General features: G+C 45.2%; 1 protein-coding gene across 2 annotated transcripts in view; it reads left to right on the top strand.

Moving 5' to 3' along the window:
• P2RY6 (pyrimidinergic receptor P2Y6) overlaps positions 1 to 14,052 on the top strand; it is a 103,924-nt gene that overhangs the window by 32,134 nt on the left and 57,738 nt on the right. Inside the window, exon 1 of one of the 2 annotated variants that reach the window (XM_073548576.1) lies at positions 2,651 to 2,943. The exons of the other annotated variant lie outside the window; for it this stretch is intronic. The gene's annotated coding sequence lies outside the window, so the exon portion shown is untranslated. Of the gene's footprint in view, positions 1 to 2,650; positions 2,944 to 14,052 lie in introns of those variants that run through there. 2 annotated transcript variants of the gene reach the window in all.

Raw genomic sequence — 14,052 nt, 5'->3', positions numbered from 1 at the left:
TTGGTCGGCGTCACACAAGAGAGGAATATGGACGATTGAGAGGCGGTAAAAAAACGCATTGCCCACGGACCAATGATTCTCTATGGGGCAGCTCCCATCAGCCGTATTTTTCTTGCGTATATTTTACGGTCCGTGCCAATCGCAGCATGCTGCGATTGTCAGCGTACTACGGCCGTAGTACGCCAATACATGTTTATGGGTGCGCAAAAAATACGCATTACACACGGAGCACACGTGTGACTTGCGGTAAATACGCACCAGGTGTCTTTTAGCAAAGCCGGCAATTCAGTGCGCTATACAGTAAACTCACATTGACAGGTTTAATAAAGAAACGAAAGAATAGATATAGACACATATAATACATACATATATATATATACATGCCATTGAGACACATATATATGTATATTTATATTTCACAGAGTTCTTCATAGCAGAACAGCCGCTAATTCAGTTGCCGGCTTCTGTCAAATCATTCCCCAACCCGACATGAAATGACACATGGTTACTTACAGTAAACCATTTCATTTCATGTTTTTTTTATATGTCCCTAACTAATAATTAGATGAGGGTTTGTGTGCAAAATTTGGGAGGTATAGATGTTAATTTAAGGGGTTAATTCGTTGTAAAAAAATGTGTGGGCTCCCGCAGTAATTTGTCAACCAGAGAGGGAAAGTAGGTGAGGGCAGATATTAATAGCCATGAGAGGGACCATTGTTTCCCCCCCCCCCCCCCGGCTTCAAAAATCTGCCCCCAGACACCCCAGAAATGGCGCATCTATAAGATGTGCCAATTCTGGCACTTATCCTCTCTATTCCCATTGCCCTGTATAGGTTAATATAACAAAGGGTTAATGTCACCATTCAATTGTAAGGTGACATTAAGCCGATTAATAATGGAGAGGTGTCAATAAGACACCAATCCATTATTAACCCTATACTAAGAAGGGGTTAAAAATCACACACAGACATTAATTAAAAAGTCATTTAATGAAATAAATACACCAAGTTTTTGAAAAATTGTAGCATAATGTAGGGCCCAGTGTGAGAAAGCTGGGTCTCCCTCAGAGGTCATGGGTCTTCCAGCAGGACAATGACCCAAAACACACTTCAAAAAGCACTAGAAAATGGTTTGAGAGAAAGCACTGGAGACTTCTAAGGTGGCCAGCAATGAGTCCAGACCTGAATCCCATAGAACACCTGTGGAGAGATCTAAAAATGGCAGTTTGGAGAAGGCACCCTTCACATATCAGGGACCTGGAGCAGTTTGCCAAAGAAGAATGGTCTAAAATTCCAGCAGAGCATTGTAAGAAACTCATTGATGGTTACTGGAAGCGGTTGGTCGCAGTTATTTTGGCTAAAGGTTGGGCAACCAAGTATTAGGCTGAGGGTGCCAATACTTTTGTCCGGCCCATTTTTGGAGTTTTGTGTGAAATGATCGATGTTTTGCTTTTTTCTTCATTCTCTTTTGTGTTTTTTCATTTAAGACAAATTAAATGAAGATAATAATACCAAAGAATTTGTGTTTGCAATCATTTTCAGGAAGAAACTGAGTATTATCTGACAGAATTGCAGGGGTGTCAATACTTTTGGCCACAACTGTACACCTCCCAAATTTTGCACACAAACCCTCATCTAATTATTAGTCAGGGACATATAAAAAAAACCCATGAAATTAAATGGTTTACTGAATGTAACCATGTGTCATTTCATGTCGGGTTGGGGAATGATTTGACAGAAGCCGGCAATTGAATTAGCGGCTATTCTGCTATGAAGAACTCCGTGAAATATAAATATATATGTGTCTCAATGACATGTGTGTGTGTGTGTGTATATATATATATATATATATATATATATATATGTATTCTATGTGTCTAGATCTATTCTTTCGTTTGGATATGAAACCCTGTCATTGGGCTCCATTATATGTCCGTTTTACAAGCCTGCGAGAAACAAACGGTATACGGATTACATACGGATGCTTTCGTGAGAAAATTACGCGGCAACACCCTGACAACGGATGACATACGGGTCACTATTTAGGGAACCTTTATGCGTATTACGGCCGTACAATACGATCCGTATTTTTCTACGTTGTGTGTGACTCCAGCCTTTGCAAAAAAAAACGGATCTCTCTCTCCCTCTCCTTCCAATTTTTAGGTGAGTGTCGGATCAAAATCGGCAATACAAGTCAATGAGTCCGTGAGAAAATTGGATGACATCTGAGTTCAGTCGGATTTTTGCAAACTGTTAGAATGGAGAAGGTGGAGAAACGTTTTATTTCTCTACTTATGAGAAAATCGGATAATGCTCAGACCAAACTCTGATCAGACTAATCAATCTGTTTTTCCTCATACATGTGAATGAACCCTACAAGTGACTTAATCCCCCTACAAATGATGAATTGGGCTCACAGTGCCTTATATATACCGGTTTTGAGCTTTTAAACCATGCAGACACATAGATCGGCCGGCACCTGTATACAATCTGTGTCCAGTCTGGCCACAGCTGATCTGACAACATCTCCTTTATAAGGAATAGGAAGGTTTTATTTTAGGATTGTCCCAATTATAGCAGATGAGGAAAATGAGAATATCTCCTTGTGCATGTCGCTGACCGATGATGTCATGATCCGTAAGATTGGTCGGAATTCTGCGTCCTAATCTCCGGTGTCAGAGATGCCCCATTACACAGTATCGCCACCGCGCCAACCCGATGGAGCCGCGTGTAACATTCATTGTATGGAGAGCATTCCGATCTACATGACGTTAACGAGGATTATTGCAATCCATAGCAACCGGATTCTTGTGTCAGGGACTTCGCGCAAATCCCCGAGTGACAAAACCTCGATTGTTCTCCAGATTGGGGAACGCTGAAACCATCATCATCACATGAGGTCACTAATGGCCAAAAGTGACACGGTGGTCTCCCACAGCACAAAGTGAGTAACTCACGGGGGGCTTATAACATCCGCCCTGGGTTCAGGCCTTATGGGGTAACCAGAGCCATTAAATCTGGAACAGAATACTCCAGATCCCTGGGATACTCTCGTCCCTTCCTATGCCTGACGCAGCATTTAAAGGGGAGCTCCACTTTTTGCCAACACTTTATAACCCAAACCTATCACCGGCCACAAGTCATTGTCATAGTGAGTCCCTTTGGGAAACCTATAGTCAGAGGCGATGAAGGGGCCCCGGACCCCCAGTCAGTGGTACTCGTCATCACCTCTCCTGTCCTGCTGTTTTGGCCACATTCTAGTTCCGGCCAGAGCAGCATTCACAATTCTACTGAACTTCCCAGTTTTGTTTTGTTTTTTGTTTTATGTTTACAAATTTAGTTCACATTTTAAGGAAGTACACCCAAGCTGCGAGAATTGGAGACCGGCTGCAAACAGCATGGGAGGTTTCCAAACAAGACACAGGTCAGATTATTGTCTGTGCTGGAAGCAGAACACAGATTGGACCGGCGAGAGCTGCAGTGTAAAGCATGGTGGACAGACAGACAAGCAGCAGAAATAGCTGCTGAGACCGGTGGTGGATTACGAATAGACAATAAGAGATTGATTTCAGCCTATCACCAGACAATGCGGGTGTATCCACAGATCTTAGCTGTGCTTTATTGGAGAAGAGCTGCAGTGTAAAGCAAGGAACAGAAAAGCTGCTGATGAGAGCAGTGGTAGATATTAGACGTCTGCAGGCCCCAATAGATAATGTTGCTGAGCTGGAGTCACCGATCAGAGCATTGTTTTTATATTGGAAAGCTAAGCGGCACCATGCTCAGACGTATTAAGGTTTATGCTGTGTTGTCACTTTAAGACGTCCGTTCCAAAAAGTTATGCTCCAGGATCAATATATTTTAATATATGTATCTCTGCCAGTCTGGTTAATCGACCCCCATGATTTATTCAGGAGTGCAGGGGGCAACGGGGAACCTGCTCTTATCCGGGATCCAGAAATCAGTTCCAGGAACGCTGGCGCCGATCAGTAACGCAACAAAGTGGCACCGAGAAATGTCTGATGGCTGCAATTACACCGTATACAGCACAGCAAGGGGCCGTGTGTGACTTGTGTGGGAATTATAAGACCATCTGCTACTAACAGGGCAATGTTTGTCTGTACACAGTTATAGCTACTACAATTTCCCTTTCTCATGCTTTACACTGCAGCACTGCTTGTTCAGGTTGGCTGCTCTATATAAATCTTCTATGTGGAAGCAAAGTTGATCAGTGGAGACTGAAAAAGTAAGAAATGTATATCCTCTCTCATCAAAGGCTACTCTGTCCCTCCGTCATGCTTTACACTGCAGCTTGGATCCTTTATTCATACCAGATGCTGGCGTTCTTTGATTATTGCATTATTTATAATAAGAGAGCTGCTGTCTGCGCTCTGCTGTCAGAATGTAATAGCAACAGCACAAAGGATAGCCGGCACTCACATCTTCTTAAAAGAATTGCTTTATTGATCCAGTAATATAAAAAGGCACAGAAGATGGCTGAATGCTAAAATGTGTAAAAACCAAAAGTGTAGAAAAGAAATATCCGCTGCGCTCCCAGGCAACATGTTTCAGACCTGCACGGTCCTTTGTTAAACTGCCTTGAAAAAGGTCCATGTAGGTTTGAAACATGTTACTTAGGAGCGCAGCGGATGTTTCTTTTCTGCCTTTTTAATTTTTGCGCTTTTGTCTTCATCCACTTTTTGTGCCTTTTATATTACTGGATCAAAGAAAACAATTATTTTTAGAAGACGTGAGTACCGGCTATCGCTTGGACTGTTTCCCCAAATTATAGTGTACATAAAGTATTCCTTTTTTAAGTGTCAGCAGAACACCCATTATTTTTATTTTCAACAGAATCCCACTTGTTAATTGTTTCTTCTGAGTACCCCTTATTTATAGTGTCAGCACAGTGTCCCCCATTTATAGTGTCAGCACATTATCCCCCATTTATAGTGTCAGCACAGTGACCCCCATTTATAGTGTCAGCACAGTGACCCCCATTTATAGTGTCAACACAGTGTCCCCCATTTATAGTGTCAACACAGTGTCCCCCATTTATAGTGTCAACACAGTGACCCCCATTTATAGTGTCAACACAGTGACCCCCATTTATAGTGTCAACACAGTGACCCCCATTTACAGTGTCAACACAGTGTCCCCCATTTATAGTATCAACACAGTGTCCCCCATTTATAGTGTCAACACAGTGACCCCCATTTATAGTGTCAACACAGTGACCCCCATTTATAGTGTCAACACAGTGACCCCCATTTACAGTGTCAACACAGTGACCCCCATTTATAGTGTCAACACAGTGTCCCCCATTTATAGTGTCAACACAGTGTCCCCCATTTATAGTGTCAACACAGTGACCCCCATTTATAGTGTCAACACAGTGTCCCCCATTTATAGTGTCAACACAGTGACCCCCATTTATAGTGTCAACACAGTGTCCCCCATTTATAGTGTCAACACAGTGTCCCCCATTTACAGTGTCAACACAGTGACCCCCATTTATAGTGTCAACACAGTGACCCCCATTTATAGTGTCAGCACAGTGTCCCCATTTATAGTGTCAGTACAGTGCCCCCCATTTATAGTGTCAGCACAGTGCCCCCCATTTATAGTGTCAGCAGTGTCCCCCATTTATAGTATCAGCAGAGTGTCCCCCCATTCATAGTGTCAACAGGGCAGCCCCTCATTCATGGTGTCAGCAAAGTGTCCTCCTATTCATGGTGTCAGCAGACTGTCGCCCCATTCATGGTGTCAGCAGAGTGTCGCCCCATTCATAGTGTCAGGAAAGTGTACCCCACTTTATAGTGTCAGCAGAGCGTCCCCTCATTCATGGTGTCAGCATAGTGTCCCCCCATTCATGGTGTCAGCAGAGCGTCCCCTCATTCATGGTGTCAGCATAGTGTCCCCCCATTCATAGTGTCAGCAGAGCGTCCCCCCATTCATAGTGTCAGCAGAGCGTCCCCCCATTCATAGTGTCAGAAGAGTAGCACCCCATTCATAGTGTCAGCAGAGTAGCACCCCATTCATAGTGTCAGGAAAGTGTCCCCCACATTATAGTGTCAACAGAGTGTCCTCACATTCATGGTGTCAGCAGAGCGTCCCCCCATTCATGGTATCAGCAGAGCATCCCCCTATTCATAGTGTCAGCAGAGTGGCACCCCATTCATAGTGTCAGGAAAGTGTACCCCACTTTATAGTGTCAGCAGAGCATCCCCTCATTCATGGTGTCAGCATAGTGTCCCCCCATTCATGGTGTCAGCAGAGCGTCCCCTCATTCATGGTGTCAGCATAGTGTCCCCCCATTTATAGTGTCAGCAGAGCGTCCCCCCATTCATAGTGTCAGCAGAGTGTCCCCCATTCATAGTGTCAGCAAAGTGTCCCCCATTCATAGTGTCAGCAGAGTAGCACCCCATTCATAGTGTCAGCAGAGTAGCACCCCATTCATAGTGTCAGCAGAGTAGCACCCCATTCATAGTGTCAGGAAAGTGTCCCCCCACTTTATAGTGTCAACAGAGTGTCCTCACATTCATGGTGTCAGCAGAGCGTCCCCCCATTCATGGTATCAGCAGAGCGTCCCCCTATTCATAGTGTCAGCAGAGTGGCACCCCATTCATAGTGTCAGGAAAGTGTACCCTACTTTATAGTGTCAGCAGAGCGTCCCCTCATTCATGGTGTCAGCATAGTGTCCCCCCATTCATGGTGTCAGCAGAGCGTCCCCTCATTCATGGTGTCAGCATAGTGTCCCCCCATTCATAGTGTCAGCAGAGCGTCCCCCCATTCATAGTGTCAGCAGAGTGTCCCCCATTCATAGTGTCAGCAGAGTGTCCCCCATTCATAGTGTCAGCAGAGTAGCACCCCATTCATAGTGTCAGCAGAGTAGCACCCCATTCATAGTGTCAGGAAACTGTCCCCCCACTTTATAGTGTCAACAGAGTGTCCTCCCATTCATGGTGTCAGCATAGCGCCCCCTCATTCATAGTGTCAGTAGAGCGTCCCCCCATTCAAAGTGTAAGCAGAGTATCCCCCCATTCATGGTATCAGCAGAGCGTCCCCCTATTCATGGTGTCAGCAGAGCGTCGCCCCATTCATAGTGTCAGCAGAGTGGCACCCCATTCATAGTGTCAGGAAAGTGTCCACCCACTTTATAGTGTCAACAGAGTGTGCTCCCATTCATAGTGTCAGCAGAGCATGCCCCCATTCATGTTGTCAGCAGAGCGTCCCCTCATTCATAGTGTCAGCAGAGTGTCCCCCCATTCATAGTGTCAGCATAGTGTCCCCCCATTCATGGTGTCAGCATAGCGTCCCCTCATTCATAGTGTCAGCAGAGCGTCCCCCCATTCAAAGTGTCAGCAGAGTGTCCCCCCATTCATGGTATCAGCAGAGCGTCCCCCTATTCATGGTGTCAGCAGAGCGTCACCCCATTCATAGTGTCAGCAGAGTGTCCCCCCATTCATGGTGTCAGCATAGTGTCCCCCCATTCATGGTGTCAGCATAGTGTCCCCCCATTCATAGTGTCAGGAAAGTGTACCCCCACTTTATAGTGTCAGCAGAGTGTTCTCCCATTCATAGTGTCAACAGAGCGTCCCCCCATTCATGGTGTCAATAGAGCAAAAACAAGAAAATCCACCTGAGAAGGGAAAGTATCGGGACTCGGGAGCCCCTAACTGGAAGGCATCGGGAGCCCCTAACAGGAAGGTATCTGGAGCTCCTAACGGGAAGGTATCTGGAGCTCCTAACGGGAAGGTATCTGGAGCTCTTAACGGAAAGGTATCGGGAGCTCCTAACGGGAAGGCATCGGGAGCTCCTAAAGGGGAGGCATCGGGATCCCCTAACGGGAAGGTATCTGGAGCTCCTAACGGGAAGGTATCGGGAGCCCCTAACGGGAAAGTATCGGGAGCTCCCAATGGGAAGGCATCGGGAGCCCCTAACGGGAAAGTATCGGGAGCTCCCAATGGGAAGGCATCGGGAGCCCCTAACGGGAAAGTATCGGGAGCTCCCAATGGGAAGGCATCGGGAGCCCCTAACGGGAAGGTATCTGGAGCTCCTAACAGGAAGGTATCGGGAGCCCCTAACTGGAAGGTATCGGGAGCCCCTAACGGGAAAGTATCGGGAGCTCCTAACGGGAAGGTATCGGGAGCTCCTAACGGGAAGGTATCGGGAGCTCCTAACGGGAAGGTATCGGGAGCTCCTAACGGGAAGGTATCGGGATCCCCTAACGGGAAGGTATCGGGAGCTCCTATCGGGAAGGTATCTGGATCCCCTAACGGGAAGGTATCTGGATCCCCTAACGGGAAGGTATCGTGAAACCCTCTTCTCATGTCACCGTACAACTAGGCAGAGCTGCCGCACCGCATTCTAAGAAAGCTGGACAGTGCCCCCTAGAGGAGCAAATCATTATTAATCCATCTACCCCTAAATGCTGTCTGCATACCTGCAATGTGCCCCACTGAGTGCCGGAGAGTGGGGGGGTCACTATCGTGTACTTGTAATTTGTTCAGTTGTTTGGGAATATTGTTTTGTGTCTATATTAGTATCTCCTTTGTTTTCTGCCATCATTAATATTAGTCGTGGTTCCAGTCATCTCCTGATTGCGGGTTCTTGCGATGTGGTATATAGCCGGAGTGCTCTATGTAACTCTCAGTCTGTAGCCTCCCCAGCCCATGTCTCTCCTGAAATCCTCTGTGCAGCTCTGGGCCCCTGCAGTTTCCAACATGTGATTGTCAATCTGTGATCTCCCGGTAGATCAGCACACCTCTCTCCTGAAACACTCTGCGCTGCCTGATGCCCTGTTGATTTCACAAAGTATATTTGAAAGTTACAGAACTCGTTAGTATTATAGATTTATGTAAATTATACTGTAAAACTACTTTTTAAAGGAGCAGCAAAGAAAAAAAAGGACAGCATGGTAGTCTACAACTATGAAGAGATCACCAAAGGAGAGGAACAAAATGTACAGGAAGATACCAATACATAAATACAATAATCATTGACACGTGTTTGAAAAATAGTTAAAAAAAAAATGCCAGGGGGCAAAGATATATGAATGGAGATAAAATCAGAATCATATGGAAAAGGAGAAACTCCAAAAATAGTAATTCACATATGGAAACACTACACAAAGAAAGACCAAAAACACAACAGTATGCATAAATAGTAGAAGAAATGCCACAGCATAACCTAAAGTATTAAAAGAAAAGCAGGAGATATATTATACCGCAGTGCTGGGTAGAATGTATTTAGCAAGTAGACCCAAAAGTAACCCCAGATGAAGCGCAGAAGCGAAACACACAATGGCGGAGATGGATCTGGTATCTCTTTGATCATTTTAGCTAGGGTGCTTATATAGTCCTGATTCCTTTTTGGTCTACTTGGTAGTTGTATTATACAGCACTACTGTATAGTACTTAACCCCTACTTTCCCTGCAGTTTTTTCACTTAATACTTCACATTACACCTTGGGCATTTTTATATTTATGCAGGGTATGTATTTGTAGATACTGTATTGTTTTTGATCTTTGTTATTTTTTATTTTTTTTACATATATGAATTGACAGCGTTTCCCAGCAGACTATCCCACTTTAACTGCGCCATTAAAGTGCCCCCCATTGCATAGAATTCAGGCTTCCTGCTGTCGCCACTAGAGGGAGCTCATCAGATTAATAAAGCGAATCGGAGTCATATAGAGATTCTGCTAGCTCCCCCTAGTGGTGGCTATAAGCAAACATTACCTGCTGTTATGTAATAGCTCTATTTTCCCAAATTCTCCGAATTATAACGTGCCCCGATGTCTGACCTGTGTGATATCTAATAAGCCGGAAACACTGTGCAGTCTTCTGGTTCAGTAATGGACATACACCATCTGACAGGACGCAGCTGTTGGGGCTGACATGATGGGTTTTAGATATTTTGCTCTGGCAGAAAATCAGATGAGTGATTCGTAGAACGGCTGCAACAATTCAGTACAGATTACACATGTCAGGCTGAAAATCTGCAAGCAAGAAAGACAAATCTGACCGAGGCACGAGATACAGAACGAGTGAAGCCAGATTTCTGTAGAAATTCCACCTAAAAGACTTGTCAGGTCATATATATATATATATATATATATATATATATATATATATATATATACACACACAATGCTCAAAAAATAAAGGGAACACTTAAACAACAGAATATAACTCCAAGTAAATCAAACTTCTGTGAAATCAAGCTGTCCACTTAGGAAGCAACACTGATTGACAATCAATTTCACATGCTGTTGTGCAAATGGAGTAACAGATGGAAATTATTGGCAATTATCAAGATACCCTCAATAAAGGAGTGGTTCTGCAGGTGGGGACCACAGACCACATCTCAGTACCAATGCTTTCTGGCTGATATTTGGTCACTTTTGAATGTTGGTTGTGCTTTCACACTCGTGGTAGCATGAGATGGACTCTACAACCCACACAAGTGGCTCAGGTAGTGCAGCTCATCCAGGATGGCACATCAATGCGAGCTGTGGCAAGAAGGTTTGCTGTGTCTGTCAGCGTAGTGTCCAGAGACTGGAGGTGCTACCAGGAGACAGGCCAGTACACCAGGAGATGTGGAGGGGGCCATAGGAGGGTAACAACCCAGCAGCAGGACCACTACCTCAGCCTTTGTGCAAGGAGGAACAGGAGGAGAACTGCCAGAGCCCTGCAAAATGACCTCCAGCAGGCCACAAATGTGCATGTGTCTGCAAAAATAGTTAGAAACCGACTCCATGAGGATGGTCTGAGTGCCTGACGTCCACAGATGGGGGTTGTGCTCACAGCCCAACACCGTGCAGGATGCTTGGCATTTGCCACAGAACACCAGGATTGGCAAATTCGCCACTGGCGCCCTGTGCTCTTTACAGATGAAAGCAGATTCACACCGAGCACGTCACAGAGTTTGGAGATGCCGTGGAGAGCGATCTGCTGCCTGCAACATCCTTCAGCATGATCAATTTGGCAGTGGGTTAGTAATGGTGTGGGGTGGCATTTCTTTGGAGGGCCGCACAGCCCTCCATGTGCTCGCCAGAGGTAGCCTGACTGCCATTAGGTACCGAGATGAGATCCTCAGACCCCTTGTGAGACCATATACTGGTGCGGTTAGCCCTGGGTTCCTCCTAATGCAGGACAATGTCAGACCTCATGTGGCTGCAGTGTGTCAACAGTTCCTGCAAGATGAAGGCATTGCAGCTGTGGACTGACCCGCCCGTTCCCCAGACCTGAATCTGATTGAGCACATCTGGGATATCATGTCACCGCGCTCCATCCACCAATGTCACGTTGCACCACAGACTGTCCAGGAGTGGGCAGATGCTTTAGTCCAGGTCTGGGAGGAGATCCCTCAGGAGACCGTCCACCGCCTCATCAGGAGCATGCCCAGGCATTGTTGGGAGGTCATACAGGCACGTGGAGGCCACACACAATACTGAGCATCATTTCCTTGTCATGAGGCATTTCCACTGAAGTTGGGTCAGCCTGTAATTTGATTTTCCACTTTGATTTTGAGCATCTTTCCAAATCCAGACCTCCATGGGATATTAATTTTGATTTACATTGATCATTTTTATGTTTTCTTGTTCTCCAAGCATGCCACTATGTAATGAATAAAGATTTGCAGCTGCGATATTTCATTCAGTGATATCTACGATGTGGTATCTTAGCGTTCCCTTTACTTTTTTGAGCAGTGTATATATACAGTATATATATATATGAAGCCTAATAAAATGATCTATAACTTTCAAATCTACATTGTGTTTCAATTTCTACTAATTTATGCAAAGTCTGCTTGCTGTCAGTGAATAAAAACACTAATGGTCTGCTCATACTCCCGACAGATGTAGGGTTGTTACAGTGTGTCACTCCAACAAATTCTGTATATTCTAAACACAGAGGCTTTATCCTGATCCACACAGATAACATGTATTACATGCAATAAATCAGGAAAAACTTGTCGATAATTCCCGAATATACACAAGAAACCTTTACTATATTGTCAGACAAAGAGGCAAGACAAGGAATAAAATTGGAAAAAAAGCCAATGATCTAAGACCTTGGATAATTCCCTAAAAAAGACAGCAAAAAAAAGTGTAATCAGTCACCCTACACAGCGATATACATTACCTACAGGAATACTATAAAAAGTGTGCTCCTGAAGATGCCAAGTGATACAATCTCTATGTAGTGAAAAAAGTGATTATTAGAGTTGAGCGAAACGGGTCGAAAAAATTCAAAAGTCGCCGACTTTTGGCAAAGTCGGGTTTCATAAAACAAAACCCGACCCTAGGATGAGGTCGGCCACGAGATCGGCGACTTACGCGCCAAAGTCGCGTTTCAAAAGTTTGTTTTGTGCTCTTTTTCAGCCAATCAGGATCCACGGACACTGTGGGCAACATGATGACATAGGCACGGGTCACCACCATCTTTCAGAAGGGCATGCAAGTGATTGGCTTGCTTTGGTGGGCGTCACAGGGGGTATAAAAGGGCGTGCACGTCGACCGCCATCTTACTTCTGCCGATCTTAGCATAGGGAGAGGTTGCTGCTGATTCTGTAGGGAGAGCGTTAGGCAGGGAAGAAGACAGAAAAACTGCTTCTGCTGCTAGCGATTTGGCCTGCACAACACACCAGTCACTGTGTGTGCAGTGCAAGGGGAGGCTATATAGTGGTGTATCAGTGGTGTTGGTTGTTGGGCTGCCTTCTAAGGCTTCCTGACAGGCTGGCATTGCTGTTTACCCACTGCTCCGCAAACTGCTTTTTTAAAAGCAATCCAATCTCCCTTATCCTCTAGTCACTTTGGTCACAGCTGCGCCATCGAGCCTGTCACATAGCGCTCAGATATTCATTGGGCCTCAAACTGCTTTTTTAAAAGCAAGCCCAATTTTTTTTTTTTGTCCTGCTGAGAAGAAAAAAAAACTGCTTCTGCTGCTGATAGCAATTTGGCCTGCACAACACACCAGTCACTGTGTGTGCAGTGCAAGGGGAGGCTATATTGTGGTGTATCAGTAGTGTTGGTTGTTGGGCTGCCTTTTAAGGCTTCCTGACAGGCTGGCATTGCTGTTTACCCACTGCTCCGCAAACTGCTTTTTTAAAAGCAATCCAATCTCCCTTATCCTCTAGTCACTTTGGTCACAGCTGTGCCATCGAGCCTGTCACATAGCGCTCAGATATTCATTGGGCCTCACACAATCCAAAAGTGTCCAGTGTCCAAAAGTGTGTGCAGAGATTCAAAATCTCACTTATCCTCTAGTCACTTAGGTCACAGCTGTGCCATCGAGCCTGTCACATAGCGCTCAGATATCAGTGGGCCTCACACAATCCAAAAGTGTCCAGTGTCCAAAAGTGTGTGCAGAGATTCAAAATCTCACTTATCCTCTAGTCACTTAGGTCACAGCTGTGCCATCGAGCCTGTCACATAGCGCTCAGATATCAGTGGGCCTCACACAATCCAAAAGTGTCCAGTGTCCAAAAGTGTGTGCAGAGATTCAAAATCTCACTTATCCTCTAGTCACTTAGGTCACAGCTGTGCCATCGAGCCTGTCACATAGCGCTCAGATATCAGTGGGCCTCACACAATCCAAAAGTGTCCAGTGTCCAAAAGTGTGTGCAGAGATTCAAAATCTCACTTATCCTCTAGTCACTTAGGTCACAGCTGTGCCATCGAGCCTGTCACATAGCGCTCAGATATTCATTGGGCCTCACACAATCCAAAAGTGTCCAGTGTCCAAAAGTGTGTGCAGAGATTCAAAATCTCACTTATCCTCTAGTCACTTAGGTCACAGCTGTTCCATCGAGCCTGTCTCATAGTGCTCAGATATTCATTGGGCCTCACACAATCCAAAAGTGTCCAGTGTCCAAAAGTGTGTGCAGAGATTCAAAATCTCCCTTATCCTCTAGTCACTTAGGTCACAGCTGTGCCATCGAGCCTGTCACATAGCGCTCAGATATTCATTGGGCCTCACACAATCCAAAAGTGTCCAGTGTCCAAAAGTGTGTGCAGAGATTCAAAATCTCACTTATCCTCTAGTCA

This window comes from Dendrobates tinctorius, unplaced genomic scaffold (genome assembly GCF_039654945.1).
Source record: "Dendrobates tinctorius isolate UK_male_01 unplaced genomic scaffold, ASM3965494v1 ptg000157l, whole genome shotgun sequence".
Classification (NCBI taxonomy): Eukaryota; Metazoa; Chordata; class Amphibia; order Anura; family Dendrobatidae; genus Dendrobates; species Dendrobates tinctorius.
Note: the sequence above shows the minus strand (reverse complement) of the source record. Positions and strands in the feature narration are given on the sequence as shown.